This window comes from Chelmon rostratus, chromosome 18 (assembly GCF_017976325.1).
Source record: "Chelmon rostratus isolate fCheRos1 chromosome 18, fCheRos1.pri, whole genome shotgun sequence".
NCBI classification, from domain to species: domain Eukaryota; kingdom Metazoa; phylum Chordata; class Actinopteri; order Chaetodontiformes; family Chaetodontidae; genus Chelmon; species Chelmon rostratus.
In genome coordinates, this window is record NC_055675.1 from 21,851,397 (window position 1) to 21,872,971 (window position 21,575).

General features: G+C 44.8%; 1 protein-coding gene across 3 annotated transcripts in view; it reads right to left on the reverse strand.

The window, feature by feature from the left end:
* The window catches only part of hivep2a (HIVEP zinc finger 2a), a 103,429-nt gene extending 84,302 nt beyond the window's left edge, over nt 1-19,127 (reverse strand). For 2 of the 3 annotated variants that reach the window (XM_041958051.1, XM_041958048.1), the window contains exons 1-2: nt 18,815-19,127; nt 9,911-9,969 (exon numbers count right to left, since the gene is read on the reverse strand). The gene's annotated coding sequence lies outside the window, so the exon portion shown is untranslated. Of the gene's footprint in view, nt 1-9,910; nt 9,970-16,979; nt 17,087-18,814 lie in introns of those variants that run through there. The other variant, XM_041958049.1, reaches the window with a different exon arrangement.
* Between the last annotated feature and the right edge of the window lie 2,448 nt (nt 19,128-21,575).

Genomic DNA, 21,575 nt, shown 5'->3' on the forward strand with positions numbered 1-21,575 from the left:
AGACAGGGAGAGATCGTACAGCTGACAGCTGAGAGAAAAAGGAGGATCTGTTTTGAGTTTTTGGGTTTCTTTTGGCACGTCGGGATGAAAGAGGACATGAGGAGAGGAGGGGAAGGAGGAGAGAGGAGAGGGAAGGAGGCGAAAGGACGAGAGAGGAAAACAGGAGGAGGAGAAATGAGAAAAAGGGCAAGATATGACATTAAAAGAAAGAACTAAAGAGAAGAAAGGAAAGGAGAGGAGGAGAAAATGTGCAAGAAAAGAGGACAAGAGGAGATAAGATGTAAAGGGAACAAGAGAGAGAGAGAAAAGAAAGGAGAAGAAGAGATGAGAAAAGGGAGGAAAAACAGAAGGAAAGATGAAGAGAGAGGCAAAGGAAGGAGAGGTAGAGAAGAGATGAGGGAGAAATGCGGAGACACAAGGAAAGGATGGAGTAAAGAAGAAGAGAAGAGGGAGATTGGAGAGGAAGAAGGACAAAGGAGGAGAAAAGGGTGAGCTAGAGAGAAGAAGATGAGAGGAGAAAGTCATGTAGAAGAGGAGCTGAGCAGTGAGAAAAGGGAGGAGGAAAGACAATAAAAGGAAAAGAGAGGAAAGGAAAAGGTGAGAGGAAAGTTTAAAGGAGGAAGGAGAAAGGGAGAAGGAAAAGGAGGATGAAAGGGAAGGATAACAGAAAGGAAAGGAGAAAAGGAAGTAAAAGAGGAGACAGGCACTTAATAACGTGAGGAAAGAGAGGAAGGAGAGGAGGACAAGTTGGGAGACTCGACAGATGAAGGAAAGGAAAAGAGACAACTGAAGATGAAAAAGTGAAGGAGAGGAACTGAAGAAAGGCGTGAAGGAGAGGAGAGGATGAGAAAAGGAGCAAGAGGAGTCAAACGGTAAGAAAAGAGGAGAAGAATGGGAACAAGAATCGAGAGGCAAAAAAACAAAGAGAGGAGAAGAGGAGGAGATGAAGGAAAAGAGGAGAGGAGCACATCAGAGAAGAGACATACTGGGAAAAGACGAGTAGAGACAGGACAAGAACAGAGGAGGGGAGATGGGAAGGGGAGAGAGGAGAGGAGAAGAGAGGGGGATGAAAGGGAAGGGAGGATTGAATCCAGAGGAAGATAGACAGAGCTTTGAAGAGGAGGAGGAAGAGGAGGGAGGAGAGAGGGGGATCAGAGTGAGTGAAGGGACAGAGAGGTTGAAAGAAGGATGGAGAAGACGAAGAGAAACATTCAGAGTGATGAAAGGAGTGAGGGAGTCAAAGAGAGGGAGTAAGAGGGGGAAGTTTCAGTCTGACAGGAGTTAAAAAAGAGGAGAAGAGGAGCAGAGTCTCACTGTCTTTTCAAATTTCTGGATTACTTTCTTTTAAAAACGTGACATTTTCTAGTTATTTTCTCAGTGAAAACACAAATGGAGACGACGCCCGAGCTCACTTCTTCACTCACTTCTTCACTCACTTCTTCACTCACGTCACAGCGAGGAAAATCACATTTTTCAATATTAGACGGAAAAATACACGTTTGAAATGAAACGTCTCGATTCGCACAAAGGGACTGTTTGTAAAAGAGGACGAGTTTCAAACGCGGACAGACAAAAGCGCGATCCAGGAGTTTGTGGGAAAACAGAGAGCTCTGGGCTGTATTGCCGGTAATTGACTGTGACAGTTGTTGCATGAAAAAAAAAAAATTCATAAACTTCTTCACTTAAACCTTAGACACAAAGAGCGACTTGTCCAGCGAGGAACAGCGTGTGCACGACACTAAAAGCAGCAATTACAAGCCTGTCGTCATTTTATGCACGGCCACCGACTCCTTGGATTTACAACAGCTACAATGGATGCATCAAAGCGTCCATTCACATTTCTCAAACCAGTCCTGCCTTATAATAAACTCCTCAACTGTAAATTTAGCATGCTCCAAACACTTAGCCAAAAAACAAAAGCAAAAAAACACCTAAATACCCCTGCTGTGGAGTGTTTAGACTCTATGGCTGTGTCCATATCAGAGATATAGTGTCCTGGATTTGCGCCTTTTTCTGGTTTTAATCATATTCAGGATGCTCCATTTGCAGAGAAACCTGTTTGCCAGCTACCTGTATCCATCATCCAGGTTTCTGTGTGTGCTGGTGTCTTTTAATCCTCAGCATCCAGCCACTCTCTGTCATTTCTGTTCCAACTAGTTTGGTTTCAGGCTGCAGATCACCGCTTATTTCATCTCATAATGAAAGTCACACTGGCACCATTAATCCTGCTGTTTTTTTGTTTTTGTTTTTGTTTTTTTTTTTAAATCTAACTCTGGAACTGAAGATGCAACAGGGATCTGAAACCAGGATACAGGCGCTTCCATGCCACAGTTTTCTGGTTTTGTCGCACCATATCTGGATAGCAGAGTTGGATTTCTCAAAACCAGCGCTTGTGAGTGTTTTGAAACCAGGACATGATGCTAATATGTGCGAAAACCTGATCATGCACAGGATTCTGCTGCACAAGTTTGCAGACTCATGAAGAGTTTCTGGACCTTTTGAAATCTGCCATCGGCTGCCATTCGAATCTAAGAGTGGTGGACTGGTCCTTAAATGACCTCCAGTGAAAACACTGTATCTCTAAAATGCCAGAGAGAAACGGCTTGGATCTGAGCTTGACCGCGATGGATGGGAAAGTTTATCCAGTCCAGGATCCAAAGAAGATAAAAGCTGATGAACTCTCGGAGGAGCATCCTCTGACCGAAGAGAAAAATTCAACTAAATGCCACGCAAGCTGCTTTTTGTTCAGCTTCACATTTTTACTGGTCCACATATTAAGACTGGGAGCTGCCCAGTAAAGCGACAGTCCTCTGGGGTCAGTTCATGCCTTGCTAAAAGGTCTCATGCCGGCCCCTTGCTCGCAGTCTTCCCGCCCTCACCCAGGTATTATGTGCAGGTCTAAAACATACGTTTCTCCACACTTAAACACTTGTGACTGCAGAAAAGACAGACATAAAAAGAAATATTCAGCAGGGATGCCTTTTCAGGTCGCGCCAGATTTACTTTCCCTCTTTGAAGCGCTAATGCTTAGCCTGCTAGGCCGCTCTCAGCACTAACTGTCGTTAGCATGTGCTAATCCCCCGTCGTATGATGGATGGGAGATGCAAGGTGCTAGCCAGCTGTGCTAGCTTTTAAGCCTTAATACCCTGAGCATGAGTGAGCTAGCGTGGAGCTAATCAGTCTTAATGCCATGCATATGGAGTTAGCTCCAGAGATGGCTAGCCACAGTAGCAGTGGCTAATCCTAGCAGCTACAGGAACAAGCCCAATCCCTCGTTTTCCCAAATATGTCAGATTTAGAAACTGCAGCATGAGGTTAACATTAGAGAAAGAGAATAAAAACAAAGCACAGGAGAGGAGAAATGTGTTGGAAAGTAGCTCTAAGCGCTTAAAATGTTGGATGACATGTAGCTTTTGTTCCTATCGAGGCTTGACGCTGTGAGGGCTTTCTGCAGAGAAAAGAAGAACAGAGCAAGGAGAGCTGGAAAAGACGGCAGAGGAGGAAAAAGGGACATGAGTGACAGGAAAAAATGAGACGTTTAGAGCATTTCCCTAATGCTGAAGCACCAGAGTGAGACGCACACCACAGGCTCTTCGCTGACTCGGCGACAGGAAATGATGTCACGCTGGTGTGGGCACAGAAATATCTGAGCGGCTCTTATCTCTAAGTGCATGTGTGCGTCTGTACGAGTGCTTCAAACTGAAGCACCTGCTGCTCGCTTTCTCCCCCTCAGCCTAGAAAATCACAGCCTTCAGTCGGGCGCCCACTGCTCCTCTTCCACTTCCTCCCGATCCTCCTCCTTCCGTCCATCACGTGGTACGAGCCCGAGCGCCAGGGCACTGACACGGGCCGCAGGCTCCCTCGCCCTCCCTCCCTCTGTGCGCTTCGGGCAGGAAGCCACCAAGTGGCACAGCAGAGGCGAGCCACCTGTTCCTCCCTGGCAGAGGAGACGGAGGAGGGATGGAGGGAGTGATGAAAAGATGACGGCAGGGGGAAATGACACGGGGGGGGTTGGGGGGGCGAAGAGGAGGGGCGGAGGGGGAAGGAAGGAAACTGAGGAAAGGAAGAAGAAGTAGTAAGGATAGAAAAAGGAAAGCAAGGAGGGATGGGACAGTGGTAAGGAGGCGCAGAGAGGGAAGGATGGAGGGATATGAGAGTGAGACACTCAGGGAGGAGGGATAAAGCAATTTAGAGAGGGGAAGAAAAGGGGGAATGGAAGGAGGGATGAGGCAAAAGAGGAAACCATGGAGGAAGGTAAGGATTAGAGAGAATGAGGGAAGAGAAGAAATGAGGGAGAGACAAAAGAACAAAGAGAATTAAAATGAGATGAAAAAAGATGACAAATGTCAGATGGAAACAAATATGGAGTGAGGGACGGAAGAGGAGAGGAGGTGGAGGATAGAAGAAGGCAAAGAAAGGGAAGAATGGAGGAAGTGCAATGGTAGAAGGAGGAGTGATGGAGAAGGACAAGACATGAAGAGGGGTGAGGAAAAAAACTAAAATCGTGGAGGAAGGGAAGGAAAAGAGGGGATTACAAAAAAGGAGGGATGGGAAAAGAACGACTGGAAAAGGTAAGAGAGAGAAGAGAATAATGCAGAGACAAAGAAAGGAAAGGAGAGATGGAAAAGTCAGTATGGGAGAGAAGAAGACGGGGGAAAAGATGGGAGGAGGTATAGAAAGGGACGGATGGAGGAATGAAAGAAAGGAGACATGGAATGAAGGATAAGGCAAAAGAGGAAACCATAGAGGAAAAGAAGGGATGAGACAGGAAGGAGTTCAGAGGAGAGGGAGGAAGAGAACGAGATCAAATGAAAAGAGAAAAGCAAAGATGACAGAGCGAGGGATGCTGGAGGCGAGAGGAGGCGGAGAAAGCAAAGGAGGTGATGCCGCCTAATTACGACCCCTCCTCCTCCCTCTTGACTTTGTCCTCTCTCCGTTCATCACTCCGTCTCTCCTCCCACAGGCATCCCGTCTTTCTCTGAGCGCTTCTTCAGCTGATGGGTCTCCACGTCGGTGTGTGTTTCCACTGTTCGCTTCAGCCTCATTCACGTGGATCCATTCACACTGACAGATGTGACGCACTGCCGCAGTGCCTCTGAGCCAGAGCACTGCTACTACTGTTTACTACATTTACTACAGTTTTCCTCTGTTTAGCTTATGTTTATTACTGCTTCACTCATGTTTGGAAACCTACACACACATATGAGCAAATGTACAGTTTAAAGCAAACATCAGAGAACACACTGGTGTCACACACACACACGCACACACACACACACACACACTGCCATGGATTAAACATGCACAGACTAATGCAAATGTAATACAGAAAAGCACACTTATGCACAGTATAGTCTCTCTCTCTCTCTCTCTCTCTCTCTCTCTCTCTCTCACACACACACACACACACACACGCACACACACATGGCATGTACAGGAAGTGTGCAGGCTGCAGAAGCAACAAAGCCATCATTTGCATGAGGAACGATGCGGAAGCGAAACCAAAGCTCCTTATGGTACCACAATGTACTCGCCACTACACTCTCTCTCTCTCTCTCTCCCACAAATACACACATACACACACATACACACACGCACACACACACACACACGCACACACACACTTTCCATGTTATTTGAATGCACAAATAAAGAGGCCAGTGGACTTCTGGTTACCTGGAGGAAATGGGAACCAAACTAACTGCTGTTGTCGCGGCAACAGTCATATCCCATAATGCTATTCAAATTCTGCCGCTCCGTTATCTCGCTTGCTGGCCTGCACACACACACACACACACATTTAGAGAGAGAGTGTGTGTGTGTGTGCACGTGAAGATGCTCAGCCAAAGGCCATTCATCTGGACACAGCTGTTAGGCAGTACATAATGGTCGCCGTGGTAACAGAACATACACTTCTCTCTCTCTCTTCACCTGCTGCCTTTTCTCTACTTTCTTTATTGTGTGGCAGCGGAGGTGAGTGCGCGTGCGTGTGTGTGTGTGTGTGTGCGCGTCTCTCTGAGTGTATCTCAGTTCACTTCCTGATCTGTATTAGCCAATCGGTGAACAGAGACTGATGTGAAGCTCCACATTAGCCTGTCCACTACTGTTTTTTTTTTTAAATTTTCAGTGTACTTCTCAACATACCGACTATGTGGTTACCATGGCGCCCGCATCCATTTGGTCCATCTCTCTCTCTATTTCATTATTTCCCTTCATTCAGTGGTATTTCTACAATTTTCGCTGTTGCTGCTCAGCTTCTTCATATCATCCAGATGTTTTGTCTTTTTTGGTTGTCTAGAAGCTCTTAATCTTTTATTCATCATACAAAACAAGCCTTTCTGCTGTTGTTTCCTGCTGTTCCTGTGCAGACTGATGACAAATTGATTGGAAAAAGCTTGTGGGCTCACCGAATCGTCTGAATGAAAGTGATGTGGATGGTACGTTCTGTGGCCCTCACAGTCACCGCGTGTTCGACGGCGCTCTCCACCACAATCGTGAAACCACCAAATAAGGGAATATATTTTAAAAGAATGGGGTTCATCCCTCCAGCAGAGTCCCACAGAGCTGGAGAACCAGCAACTTCTACTTTCACTCGTCATCCATCTGTTTTTTGCGGTTCTTCATGCAGGATGTAGCCTTGCTGTATTTGTGTGCATAAGAGCACAGCAACACACACACACACACACACTTAGGGAATTATGGTTGTTGGAATTACACCCTTTTGATTTAACACTCTTTATGTTTCTCTTCGGTTCTTTCCAAATGTTGCAGATGCTCGAACCAAATCTCCAAAACTCCCATGTAAACACTGTCATGACGGCATTAAACATTTACAGAATGAAAGCAGTTCTCCCGCTCCTGTGAATTAACTGTATTTCATCAGCAATTCCCACCTACGATGGAGATTTTAATGCACAATGTTGCTGCATTATGCTGTTCGAATCTTTTTTTTAGTGCTCAGGTGGGTTTAAGGTTTGACTGAACCAGGTGGCAGCTGCGAGTCCCAATGCTGTTTCCACAGTGGGAAATAAAACAAGAAAAATGGAAGCAGAACACTGAGGAATGCTGTGCATCCGCCTTATTTTCTTTTATCTTTTATCATATTAATTCATTATTAAATTATGTTATTGTACGTTTACCATGGCAACAGATGTCGGCCAACCTTGGCGAGGTCGTAAATTCAATGCAAACCACGGCGGTTCCCGAACCTGAACAAAGCAGACTACATATTTTTAACCCAAACGACAATTTCTCCCTCAACCGAGTAGTGAACCAAAGCTCAACCACAGAGCTGTCACATCATAAAACTCCTTCATTTCTCAACTCCGACAGCTTTGGAGGCCACAGACAAATTGTGTCGTCGATGGAGGCGTCAGATTTTTTTTTTAAAAGCGTCTCTGTGCTGCTCTAGGGAACATATTCTGTCTTTTAATTTGGAGGACTTGTTGGCATGGAGACATACTTTCTGTCTCTCTCTGTCCGTCTGAACAGCTTGCCTCTGTTTGGAGCAGCCATTGACATTTGTCAGTGTGTATGTCCTAATACCCCACCTCACACACACACACACACACACACACACACACACACACACAGACAGACACACACACACAGCATGTGCACTTACAGCATGTGCACAGTCTGCAGCACTGATGCACATCCTGTGCCTGCTTTCTGTTGTGCGACTGTGTGTGTTTTACAGAGATGACACTGTAAACCCCACTCGCTTGTGCTTTGAGGTGCAGATAGTGATCTTTGCTTTACATGATCTATTTCTGTGGACTGTCTGACACATGCACGTACACACTCACACACACACACACACAGTCGTGAGTGATAACACAAGAAAGACTGATGTGAGAGCGCTGAAGAGCGATAGAGAGGGAGAAAGACAGACGGTGTTTGGATGACATAGTTCATCTCATACTTGATACGAAGCCGTCTGTTAAACAGGAAGAGGAAGTGACACACGCACACACACACACTCAATACGCTGCTTCTTCTACTATCCCTATTTGCACCCATCACACATTCAAAAAGCCAAGACTTTACTCTTCAGCATCCAACATCACTCCTCTTTATTGCATCTATGCAAGTTCAATTCTGTTATTTAATATAAATATTGCATATTTCTGATAGCGGGGGTTGAGAATAAATCCCCTGCTTCCTCTTACAATAAAGCTACTTGCTATAATAATTTAAGTATGGTATGGGTAAAGCGTGCTACACCTTCCTGACCTACCTGATCCTTGATGATCACTGTCTAGGATGCTAATGCTAATGCTAGAAATGAAAGCTTGTTCACTGTCAGGTGTCCTGCGACAGAGACATCACTTAAATGTTTGAACTTTAAAATTGCAACCTGGAATTCCTCATTTGTTATAAATACAGTGTTGGCAAGTGACAACTCCAGGAATTTAATCTACATTAGATAACATGATTGTTCACAGTCAATGTTTAACAGGTCAATTCATATATTTCTTTCTGACAGGATGAAGCAAACGATCAGACGGGGTAGGAACCAACATTTTCATTCAATCTCTCCTCTCTCTGAAATGTCGAATTCTTATATATATCCAGATTACTTTGTCGCAGTCACAAAAGTCCTTTAAGTTTTTAAGGATTTTTATGCGTCAAACCTGTTTTAATGATGATTTCATAATAATTAACTCCACGTGATATCAGAATGATTTCTCCAAATCCTGGTGTTATTTTTCACAATCACCACAATTAAACAATTTCTCATTAAAATTTCTCATCATAAAGTCACAGCTAATGATCTCATTGAAACATGGAGCTTTTGTTATAACCACTTACAACCATGTTATAAACATTTTATTCAAAGACTGAGCATGTTCTTTTCTGTCATGGTGCCGTCATTCTTAAAGCGGCCAGCAGGCCTGTGTCTGTGGTCACATTAGTTAAACGCATCCCACCCTGTCTGTCATCACGTCTCTGTTCTACAGCACCTGGCATCCCAACACACACTCCGTCTCCAGCACTAAACTTACAACACACTGAGTAATGCTGACACAAAGCCGTCTCCAAACAGCCGGCTAGCAGAGCGCTCCTCACGGCTCCTCTCGTCACTTTACAGGCTGCTCCTCTTCGAGAGGAGCTTCAATGTGCCAAAGAGGCGGGAGTACAGAAACTTTACACGGCGGCAGGCGGCAGGACCATGAAAGTGAGCTTTTTCATTTACACTCCCAGCCGAGGTCACACCTCCGGTAACGAAGCTGGACGGTTGCCCCGGCAACCAGCCAGGAGAAAACAGCGAGAGTAATTCTGGTTAAATGAATACAGCTCAACTCGCTCCTTGTCTTACCGTCTGTTTCTCTGTGGGAGCCTCTCCCTCCCTCGTAACAAAAGGATCAGCCATTTTAAATCATATTCATGGTTATCATTACACAGACGGGCTTTTTCCTCCATTTTCTCCTTGTTTTCCACACACGCTCTCCTCCAGCCACTCGTCATTCTCAATCTCCACCTACTTACATATTACCGACATGTAATTTTATAAGAAAAACATTTCAACCAAATTTAATTCTAAGGGATTTACTTGAGGTAATTTTACTTTTATTACTTGTTCTAAAACATTTTGCCAATAATCACAATTTGGCATTACCGACCTTTTTCTTTGCACCTGAAATTTAATTCAATTTCCGTCATCTCACTTTTTGCACAGTTGGACCTCCCAGGAACACCTTTTGCTTCATTAACTCACTTCATCCCTGCAGATTTTTACCCACTATAAGCAATGCATGATGCGACCTCGTGACCACGTTTCATATCTTCGTTTCACATCAACTGTCAGCTACAACCGTCTACCGCTGTCGTGTTTGCCTGCGAGCTACAACCACCGCACACACGCACACACACGCACACATGCAGTTATTAGTTTTGTGGATCCTACCTGGTGCAACTGTTTGTCCTCTGGTCCAGTTTAGCAAGTCCACAAACTGGTCACAGCAACTGGAGGAGAAAGACGGAGACAGCATGATAAAGACGTGCAGTGCTTTTATGTAAATCCACCTGCTGTGAACACACTGTGTGTGCTGTGAGGCCCTGTGCACGCAACATGGCGGCCTCCTGTACTGGAGTCATGCTGAATCCAAACATATCCAAAACCACACCACCGCTACATTGCTAAGCAGTTTATCATGGTTGCATCAAGGTTTTTATTAACCTTTTTGTGCCCATGCAGATTTTAAAAAGCTGCAGAAGAAAAGAAAATGCACTGACATTCTATGAACCACCATGAGAATACATGACAGGGCTGGGGGATAGTTTCCCACCCAAAGCAAAAGTATGTGGACACTCCTGTCGTAAAGTATTTGGGTTTGGGGTCGTTTTCTCATATAATCCAATCAAGAGACACATTAAAGCAATATTTTTACTTCACGAGGAAGACACTAACTTGCTCCCTGGCACACAGTTACACTGATGCCACTCTCATATCTGTACATTAAATATACTGTACCAGCAGCCGGTTAGATTAGCTTAGCACAAAGGCTTGGAACAGGGGGAAACGGCTAGCTTGGCTGTGCCCGGCCTGCACGGAGCCCTGAACTCAACCCCATCCGACACATTTGGGATGAACTGCAACGCTAATGCTAATGCTAATACTTTTGTGGCTGAATGGGAGCAAATTCCTGCAGCCAGGTTCAATGTGAGAAGAAGAAGAAGAAGAAGATTCACTCAGCATGTGAGCATCGATGCACTCTTTAAATTTACGAAGAACAGCTGTGTTGTTTTTTCTAAAAATTTCCAAGACGAAAGACGTGACACGCTGATCCTGTGGTTTGTAATCTAAAATTTCTAAAAACACTCCGAAGTCTTTGTTGTTTTCTGAGCGGATTCTGAGCGTCTGACACTGACATTTCAAACCCGTCGATGAAACCAGCAATAAACAAATAAAAACAGATGATGCTCAGTCGTAGAGTTTCAGATCACTCGTGTCATTCTTCTGTCATCTTGATTTCCAGTCCGCTTTTGTCAGTTTTTTTTTTTTTTAGCCCGTTAGGGTTTCTGTTCCATCTCACCCGCTGAGATTGGATTTCTTTTCATCCCCTGATATTTTTTGAAGTGTTCTTATCTTTTGTATGGATATGCAAATAACTCAACCTAAACCTACAGCAGTAACAGTCTCTGCGTCGTCATCGTGCTGCCGCTGGCTCCACTGTGGCCGATAATATCACACTGGGCAGCAGAGCCTGGGAACGGCACACTGACGAGATGCTCCGTGTATTTAACATCTATTGTTAATTTTTCGTGATTTATAATGAAAATACTTCTTTCTAGAACAGATCAAATTAAGCTGACAGCAGGTCCTCTTGCAGGAAGGAGAGCTCAGAAAACGGTTCCACAAATAAAAAGTAAAGAAAAAAATTTGATTAAATTTTATGTCATATTCCCTTAAAATAATTTAAAAATACTACTAAACAGATACATTTCAGAGTTTTTATAGAGTAATTTTCATCAAAATGTATTATTTATAATCCAATTTTCATCACACTTTCTATAGTTTTAATTTTTCTTTCAGATTTGATTAGAAAAATATTGATAAGCGGCAATTTATTTGACTGAAAATACCAAAAAATGTCATAAATTGATTTTGAGATTACAGTTAAAGAAAAATAAGCCTCTTCAGCTTCACTTAAAACCACCAGTCTGTGATGTGCAGCTGATTTTCATTTGACTGATTGTATTAGAATTTGAATTTCTGGCTCGCCTATTTTCACTGTATCCGTCTACGTCATTAGATTTACTGCATTTCCCAAAATGCCATTGGACACCCCCCCATAGAAAGCACCAGAGCTCAGGGTTTTACATGTACGTAGATGCGAGGCGTGAGTTACTACAAGCACGAAAGTGAGACTTTCCCACTGAGAGAAAGTGAGTTTCACACTTTACTCAAAACTGAACGAGCAATTTTGTCGCTGTAACGTGTTCGAGTTCTGGTTTCATTTCTGTGGGTGCAAAAATGTTAATTTCTCCCCGTATGACTGTTGAGTGGCGGCTCTAAATTCACAGAGACTGACATCAAAAGCTGGTTTCTGGTATTTTACATTTTGTAAAATCACACCACACCGGAGGTGCTGGGAGCATGACGTCATGTGATGTAGGCCCATCTGAGCCGTTAGAGATGTTAATACGAAAGATAATTAAACCAAACTGAAAAGATGGAGCTGTACGTTAGAGCTGAGGGTTTGACGGCATTTTATTAAATGCAGTATTAGCGTATCCAATCCAAATCCCTTCTTCAATCTGTGCATGTTTAGCTCTCAGCAATATTAGGTCATGAATAACTAATATTTAAGGAGTAAAACTCTGTATATCGACATTCATAGAATGAAAACTCAGTCAGGAGTCAGATTACAAGACTGATATCAGTTTCATTCTGCAAAACAGGAAGCCAGAGGGAAACTGCTACCAAGCTCTGTCAAAGGTTATCTCTCACAGTCCAAAAGTTAAATCTCATGTATTTAACACTTGTACATCCTGAAAACAAAGACAAATAAGATAAGATAAGATGGGTTAACGTGTTCTGGACCACTGAATGAAAAAATGAACTGATATCAGGATTTTCATCTGAATCTGAGCCAGCAACAACAGCAACAAATGTTCTGTTAGTCCCAAAATGTCAGAGCATTCACCTTAAAGAGCTTCTGGAGGAGTGGGACTACAAAATAGAGCCGTGTATCAGAAAACAACCCTGAGCCTTTTTCCGTGCTCGGAGTTAAGCCCGCTGTATTTGCTCTGTTAATTTATTGCTAATGCAAACCAGAACGTTCCTGCTGCTGCTGCTGCTTCACATGTAAAGCTTTCTTCTGAAGCAGCTACTGGAAAAGCATTAGCCACTGAGATTAGGAAGCCTGCTTTGTTAGCAATAGCCTACCGTTGTTCGCTAAACGTTGGTTTACATAACAAAATGCAGACATGCTTGGTGTCATTAGGTCAGCAGATTAGCTTAAAGATTGCAGGAAGGGACAACAGAAGAAGAGACAGCCAGAGTGAGCTGATGAGATGAAGAGCTGCAGGCGAAAACAACACTTGTGTTATTCAAATGGTGCACAAGTCAAACGTCCCTGTCAGTGATTCTCTGTAATATCTGATGTTTGTGGATTAATATTCCTGCTGTAGATGTTTCAGGTTGAGCTCATTTGAACTATTTTATGTACTGTTGGCTTGTTTAATCTACAGCGATGCATCATATTCTATAAAATCATCATATGTTTGCAGCCGGGCTGTCCTGTGAGAACCTCGTATCTCAGATAAACAGCCTGTTTTCAGCTTTGTGGTGATGCATTTTCCATTTTTAAATATAGTTTGTTTAGTTTAAGCAGCACACAAAGGAACACTTCATCCTCCAGTTTATTTACAACCATTTACATTCAAAATCACCACATTGGGAGTTACGTGGTTTTCACTGGACAGGAAGTGAATGAAAAATTGCAATCTGAGCAGAAAGTAGTCACTAAAGCTGACAGACAAATGTAGTGGAGTAAAAAGTGCAATATTTGTAGTGGAATAGAAGTAGAAATGCATAAATGTAAATATTCAATTCCCTGAAATTTGTACTTAAGACAGAACTTAAGTAAATGTACTTAGTTACACCCTGCTGCCTGCAGGTTTGGTACTGTGTATGATTTCTAAGCCATTCACAGGCAGACAGTACAGTAAAGGGAGAGCCAAATGATGGTCGTGTCAGTTGGGATTTTCTGATTACAAAACACTGATTTAGTTCTACTGGCTGATGCATAAATGCATGAAGTGAGACTAATTACAAGCTGTTGAGAAAGTAGGCCAGTTTGGGTAAAGGTCTCTCTCTCTCTCTCTCCATCTCTCTATCATCTCCCGATCCATTTAAATAGCCAAACACACACACACACACAAACACACACATAAACAAAAACACACACGCAAGCATCTCACAGGTGGGAGCTGAGGGTGAGGAAAACGTATATTTCCCATCTCGTCAAAAAGCTGCCGTGCTATTGGCTGGTGAGGAGCAACAGACTCGCCAGTTAGCAGCAAAGCATTCACTGATTGGCCGGGGGACAAAAAAATGTCCTCATCTACGTGTTGCATGGGGTAAGAGAGGGAGTCTCCTTTTGTAAAGCTGAGGACAACACACACACACGCACGCACACACGCACACACACACACACACACTCCAAAGTCCTTCAAATGAAAAGTGTGTCAGCAGCTGACAGAATAGACACACTCCACCTCAGTGTAGCTTGGAAATCTTTCATCCTGTCTCCTCTCCTCTTTCTGATCTCTGTTACTCCTCATCCTTCTCCTCCTCCTTCATCGCCCTCTCTTGTCCACTTCCCTTGTTCTCCCTCCTCTCCTCTCATTGCCTCTCCTCTCTTTTCCATTTGTTTGCTCTCTTCTTCTCTCGTCTCCCCTCCTTTTTGTTTCTTCTCCTCTCCTCGTTTCCTTTCCTCACCTCCTCTCTCCACTCCTTTTTCTTCCTCTCGTCTCCTCTCCTCTCCTCGTTTCCTCCGCCTCACCTGTTTACTCCTGTCTGCCTGTTTTCTCTCCTCTCCTTTCTTCTTGTTTCCTCCCGTCTCCACTTGCCTCCTCTCCTCGATCAGCGTTTCACCCTCTCCCTCCTTCCTTGTTCTCCTCTTGCTCATTCTTTCTCCTCTTCTTTTCTGATCGCTCTTCCTTCTCTCCTATCACCTCCCCTCTCCTTCAGTTTTTCCTGTTTCTTCTTCTACCCTTCTCTCCTCCCTCCTCTTTTATTCCTTCCTCCTCTTTCATCTCCACTTATTCCCTCACCCCTTACGCCAATCTTCCTCCCCCCTATCCCCCCCTTCCTCTTCTGTTGTAGGTTACTCCCACTTTTCTTCCTCTCCCTCAGGTGTATATACTGCATATTCAACCAGGTATAACACCAAACCAAAGAGGAAGAATTTATCAGCAGAAACCAGTCAACCAACTCATTAACCCTATGTGTGTGTGTGTGTGTGTGTGTGTGTGTGTGTGTGTGTGTGTGTGTGTGTGAGTGTATGTGAGTGTGTATCTTAATAATTTAGCCATCGCTGTCAGGACCTCGGTCACCGGAGTGCTCTCAGGTTCCTCTACAGCTCTCAGGTGTACACACACACACACACACACCTGCATTCCTTGCATTCAAACATGGCACAATCCAGTGAGATAAACTGGATCAGTTCAGTGTGAAGCTTAAAATCCTCTTTTAATGCTCTCTCATCGCTCTCCGGAGGAAGCCCATTCACGTCACGCTGGAGAATCAGTGAGCTCAGTGTCGCCGTGTTGCAGGTGCGCTAGGTTGCGATGCAGCTGCCATTTGTTGGTAATAATCCACTCTGAGGTGTCTGACATGTCACAATAACTGTGACAGACCATGTGAGACAAAGAACAGCGCTATACAACATGCAGCGACGTTTCTCTGACTGAAATCACCAAAACTGTAGTTTAAAGGGTGAAAATAGCTGAAAGATACAGCTGACGGACTCTTTTTTACTTCATCACAGTCTATAAAACACGCCAGCAGATCAACCCAGGCTTTAAAATTACTTATTTTCTTTCAATATACTTATTTTCAAATGATTTTTCAAGTGGTCGCACACCGATTTTCATTGTTACTCGTTTCAACACTTGATGCGAGATATTAAAAGCTGACGGTGTTTATCGCCGTCTGTCCGGAGAGACGTTACAGATTTGGCAAACACTTCACGATGCACTCCAGCAACTCAAAGCTGTAACGAAAGAGTGTGTGTTACTTCATCGCACCATGCCACGCATCTACAGTCATTTCAAATTCTCCAGCTATGATGTGAGCGCCATGTTAATTGACAGCAAATGCAAACCTGACACACCTGCAGCAAGCTAACTGATACACGGCCACGGGGGGCGCAGATAGCTACGGTTAGCGACACACAGGAAGCAACAGACACAGGTACATCAAATGGATTTTAAAGCAATCTAATCAATCTAATAAACAATATATCAACACAAACTGCTGCACGTTTTACTAGACAGCAGCATTAGTCCAAAGAGACTTCCATTGAGTCAAAAGTGTCCACAACAATGTCACAGATCAAGAGCAGACGTGTTGTAATGTAGCTAATCAAGGAGGCCGTTCGCTATCTCCACCATCTTTAAATAGAGACAGACGTTAGCATGACCCTCTACATACAACCATCTGTTATCACCTGACAGCTGAGCTATCTGCATGACGGATGAGCAAACCGCACTCTGAGGAGCCCGAGACGTGTGATGGAAAGCGCTGTTAAAGTCAGTAAGTGGTCCTTGAGTTAAGACTTTTTTGGCCAACTGATGTAATGTAATATCTGAATGTTAATACATCATGTTCTGTCACTTCTGTAAGAGGAAACACTTCTCACACACAGGTGTCATTTCAAACACACTGTCACTCAGGTCAGTGGATCTCAGTCAGTGACACACTAAACATTAAGAATTTACTTTGGACCCCACAGGTTGATGATTGTACCACTTATCAGATTGTTTAAGACCCCGTTGCCGGGTTGGAAACCACTGACTTGGGCGAACACGTTTGTGCTAACTGAGCTAGCGGGCTAGCCGTGCTGTGGGATAATGCCAGCCCCGCACGGCCAGTGTGGCACAGCTGCTCACACAGCAGCTTCCACACTGAAATGTGTGCTGTTTTTCACTCTGTATCTGCTTTTTGCTCTTCCTCTTTTCTCTTTCCTCCATATTCAACCATGAATGTTCGCTTTCATCTCACACAAATCGACACACAGCGCAATGCAAGCCCTGCATGGTGCAACAGTGATTACTGTCTCCATGGCATAGAATCAAGGATTGTTAGCACTCAAATCACTTCAGTGATCGTTTCAGCCGTGCTGGACGCTGCTGTCCAACTGAAGTATGCTATGTATTGGTAGGCGCACCTCACGCACACACTGAGTTCCCACAAGGCCTACGTAATAAATTAATTGAGGGTTTAGTGCAGAATATCAACTCACACTTCACACACGTTCTCCGAACGCCTATCCAGCCTGGAAACAGTGTGTGTGTGTCTGCATGGACGCTCGCTCCTACGCAGTACACCCCGATGGCCATCTGAGGTGGCAGCGGGACAGACGGTACGTAGGTCGGTCTTTCCCTGTGCACGCTCTCACACACACATTCACCAGAGACACGTGCACGCCCAGCCGTGCACAGCACGTGCCCTGACGGCAGAATACATACTGTAATGATCTCTTCAGCGACACGCTTATGACCCTGCAAACACCAACGCACACATTCAGGACAGGTTTCTGTTCTTTTGCGGCTTCCATGAACAGCAACAAAGCATTCACCGGCGTGCTTCTCCCTGCAGCTCATTTGTTTCTGTCCACATCCAGCTTCCATTTGCTTTAATCGTTCTGCAGAGCACACAGCTTGTTGTCTCTAAAAATACCATTTTTTCAGTGTCAGCCCGAGTTTAAAATTAGCTGCTTTCGCTGCCAGTGAAGTGACAACACATGCATGAAAATAAAGCCAAAATAACCTTTGATTTTATACTTGTTTTTATTTCCTATAATTTATGATAAATATTTTGATTGATTGATTAATTGATTTACCAAATGCCTTCATACAAGTGTATGCTTGATCTTTGTTGTTCCTTAGTGTTAATATGTCCTTTATTTGTGATTCCCTTGGCACATTAAACATCTAAGACACGCTCTGAGAACCTATTAGTCATGCATGTTGCCACCCTGCTGTTGTGTCCTTCCAGCATACAGTAGTGCTGACCCTGACCTTTGACCTCTGCCCTCTCTGTGGATGGGAGGAGGCGCAGGGAAAAGAGTTTCCCTGCAGAAACGAACAGCGGATCACAGGATTATGACGCACAGAAACACACGACGTGTTTTTTATGACGGGGCTGTAAATCTCTCTAAAAATGCAGCGAAAAACGACTGAAATATCTGAGAGAGAGCAGGGCAGAGCAGGGCCGGGCCGTGCGTCGGAGTCTCCCCGGCCGGGGCCCCTCTCTAGACGGCAACACGTCATGGAACATTCCCGGAACCAGCCAGCGCACCACCCACCATTTCTCTCACTCTCTCGCTCCCTCTCTCTCAGACACACACACACACACACACACACACGCGCACACACACAAACAGAGGAAACAAACGATGAGCATATGAGATAAAGTCACTCCCTTCAGAAAAAGAACTGCAGCCTTTAACACAGTTTGTATTTCAGACACACTCAACAACAACACACAGTGTCCCAACAAGCCTCTGTCACACTCATACTGTAACAAGGAAATACCACGGGGAGTGCGCTAAGGTCACCGCTTTAACTCACTTCTCAACCAGCACGGCGCAGTGATTAGAAGCACCTCGTACGGATATTAAATGGATCTGCAAGTGAACTTCTATGAGCCACACCACCCAGATGCGGGCAGGGCTGGTTTGTTGCTACACAACGCATATATGCAGAAAATCGACCTTCCAGACGCAAAATCACACCATCACACCTATCCGAGCTTCCACTTTCACAGCTTCATGTCCACCAACACTCCCCCTCCCTCTCGATCTCCCTCTACATCTCTCCCCGGCCTTGCAGCCAGCCTGGCCGTGCAGGCTACTGCAAATTCCTCAGGATATTACGCAACCCGGGTAATCTGCATGCAATGCAATGCGTGCCCGGGGTATTCCCCCTGCGTAGCCTTGCCCTTATAAGCTAAACAAAAGATCAAGTGCCGTTAAAACAGCACATAAGGTCCGTCATGGCGCAGAAAACCCCGCTGTCACTGTTTAATGTGTGATAACATGCCCGGTAAGGTTTCGTTTTTCATCCCCGCGCTTACCCTCTGTCTGCGCTCCGGCTGCGCGTCTCCGTCTCCGTGCGAAAATGACAACAAGCAACCCCGGTGACAGGAGATCCGATTCCGGGCGGGCTTGACACCTCGCTGATTGTCCGATAAAATGAGCCGGGAGGCGGTTGTTAGAAATCCACAACAGTCGAGGGGGAGCGGTGGAAACGTCGCGGCGAGGCGGCCGACGGAGGAAAAGTTGCGCGTAAAAATGGAAGGAATCCTTTCCGACCGGATTTCTGCTGCCGGAGCTCCACTACTGCAGTCAGACAGACAGTAAATGTGTGCGTCTGACTGTGTTATGAGTGTGTATGTGTGCGTGTGTGAGGGTGAAATCAGGAGACACATACACACGCGCACACACACTCATAGGCACACGGGGGTTATTCCAAACGCCACTTCCCAGAATAGCAGCATAGAGGAGAGGGAGAGAGAGAGAGAGTGAGAGAGAGACGGAGCGGCAGAGAGAGAGAGAGAGGGCGTGTGTATGTATGTATGTGTGTGTGTGTGTGTGTGTGTGTGTGTGTGTGTGTGTGTGTGTGTGCTTGTGTGACGTCGTCGGATCCCCCAGCGCGCAACCAGGGCAGAGGGAGGGGAGGGGAGGAGGAGCAGTGGCCGAGGAGGAGGCTCTGTCTGCCGGCACAGAGAGAGCAGGATTCCCCGGTCACCTCTGGAGCGACCTGTCTGTCTGACTGTCTGCCTGCCTGGTTTTTGCTGTATACTCAGCTATGGGTTAAGACTGAAACTGAAAACACGGATGTGCAGTTTGCAGTACAAACTGCTCACATCATAGATCAACATTACAAGTATACTAAATACTATAAATATACAGATATTCCTGTAGCACAAATACATTCCTTAGCCTGCTGTAGTCACAGTCCTCAGCATCATCCTCACTGCAGTTATTAGTTAGTTAAATATGTAGATGAGTGCCTAACTCGCCACTACAATGTTAAAATCCACATAATGATTCACCCACCCATGAACAATTTCTGATCATTATACAGTTAATTAGGACTGAAAGTATTGAAGGGTTCGTTCTGCTGTCTGGCTGCTCTGGCAGCAGGAACATGGCCAGATAAACCTGCTGCTGGGCCGCCATTAACTGCCCTTCAGATGGATTCTTCCATCCATTCTTCCTCCCACCCTCTCCCCATGTTCTCTGTGTGTCCGTTTGATTTAACGGATTAATTTAGGAGTATGAAACCAAGTAATGAAAGTGTCTGACGGCGACTTCCTCTGGTTGCCTGGCAACCTCACAGTGACATCACAACTCTGGGAAGTCACTGCGCCTGGCTGCTGGTCACTTAGAAATAGTCCAGCGTGTAACATCTCCTTCAGTTGTGCTAATTAGCGAGGTTTAGAGCTGCTGGAAGGTGGATTTTTTACCTTTGGACATAGTCAGGCTCACTGTTTCCCTTTCTTGCGTCTTCATGCTAAGCTAAGCTAAGCTAAGCTCTTGGCTGCATGCTTATATTTACTGTACAGCTGTTGGAGTGGCATCAGTCTTCTCTTCCAACTCTCAACAAGGGAGCAAAAAAAAAAAATTTAACCATTCCTTTAAAGCCCTGATCATGTCGGTTGATATCGAGGTTGCATATTCCCAAATATTTTTTTAATGAGAGTCGCACATTGACACACAGTAATCCCAAAGCTTTCAGGGCCCCTGGAGTCCCACATATACCACATATTTTAAAAGTTTTAGTTCATATTCACGTAGCTTCTCAAAGCACAAGAAGACCAAGAAAATTCTACATGAGCATCCAGCTGGCAGGAAAATGAGTGATATTAGCCAAATATGTTGCATATCTCTCCATGGAACTTACTTATTCACTCAGATGGGTAGTGGCTGCATCTTTCTGCAGCCAGCATTACACGTACAAGAACAAGAAGCCATCTTAATCACCTCTTGCCAGATTTAAGGTAAATCCTCAGTATTCAGACAACGAACCCACTCCAGCTCGGAGTCCTTTCATCTGTAAAACACATTTAGGAATACAGAGGAGCTCATTTAGGCAGCCCTCCTGTTAATAAATTAAATCAGGCTTGATAAAGTCCTTTTTTCCCCTTTGGATAGGTTCAGATGCAGCTGCCCCTTTGTGCTAATAAACTACATTAGCTTTTGTAAGCGCCTTTTAGCAACAGGTGGCGGGCTTGATAAATCACTAGAGACAAAGCACCCTGTACCTAGAGCTTCACAGGTTTGATCACTGTGACGGACAGAGCATCAGCCAAACGCCTGAAACACGAAATGCAGGTTCTGACGTAACCAACCACTGTGATAATAAACCAGTCAGACTCTTGCATGGCCCTCAGATGTTGGCCTTCTCCAAATTGCTCTCATTGCACCTGGGAACAGATAATGATGCATAATGGTCGGATAAATGTCTCGGTGGCATCCGTCAATTCATAGCGCCATGAGAAGTTATCCAAGATGAGAGTGAACGCGGCGGAGGAAAAGATGTTGCTTTGCAGGGGCGGAGTCATCATTGGAGCAGTTAGAAAAGCAGTGATATGTTGTTCTTGTTTGTTGTCACAGGTTTTATGTGGCATTAATCCTTTTATTTTGCAGTGAAGGGAAGCAGAAAAGCAGTGGCGTGTCTAATGTCTAAGTGGTAAAGATATATATCATATAACCAAAATGTTCCTGGTGCATGATTCCTCTCTCTGTGCCTGTGTTTCCTGTCTATCCACATTTTACGCTGTCAAAAACAGGCATTAAATCCAGCAAACGTCCTGGGCCAGGTTCCAACCA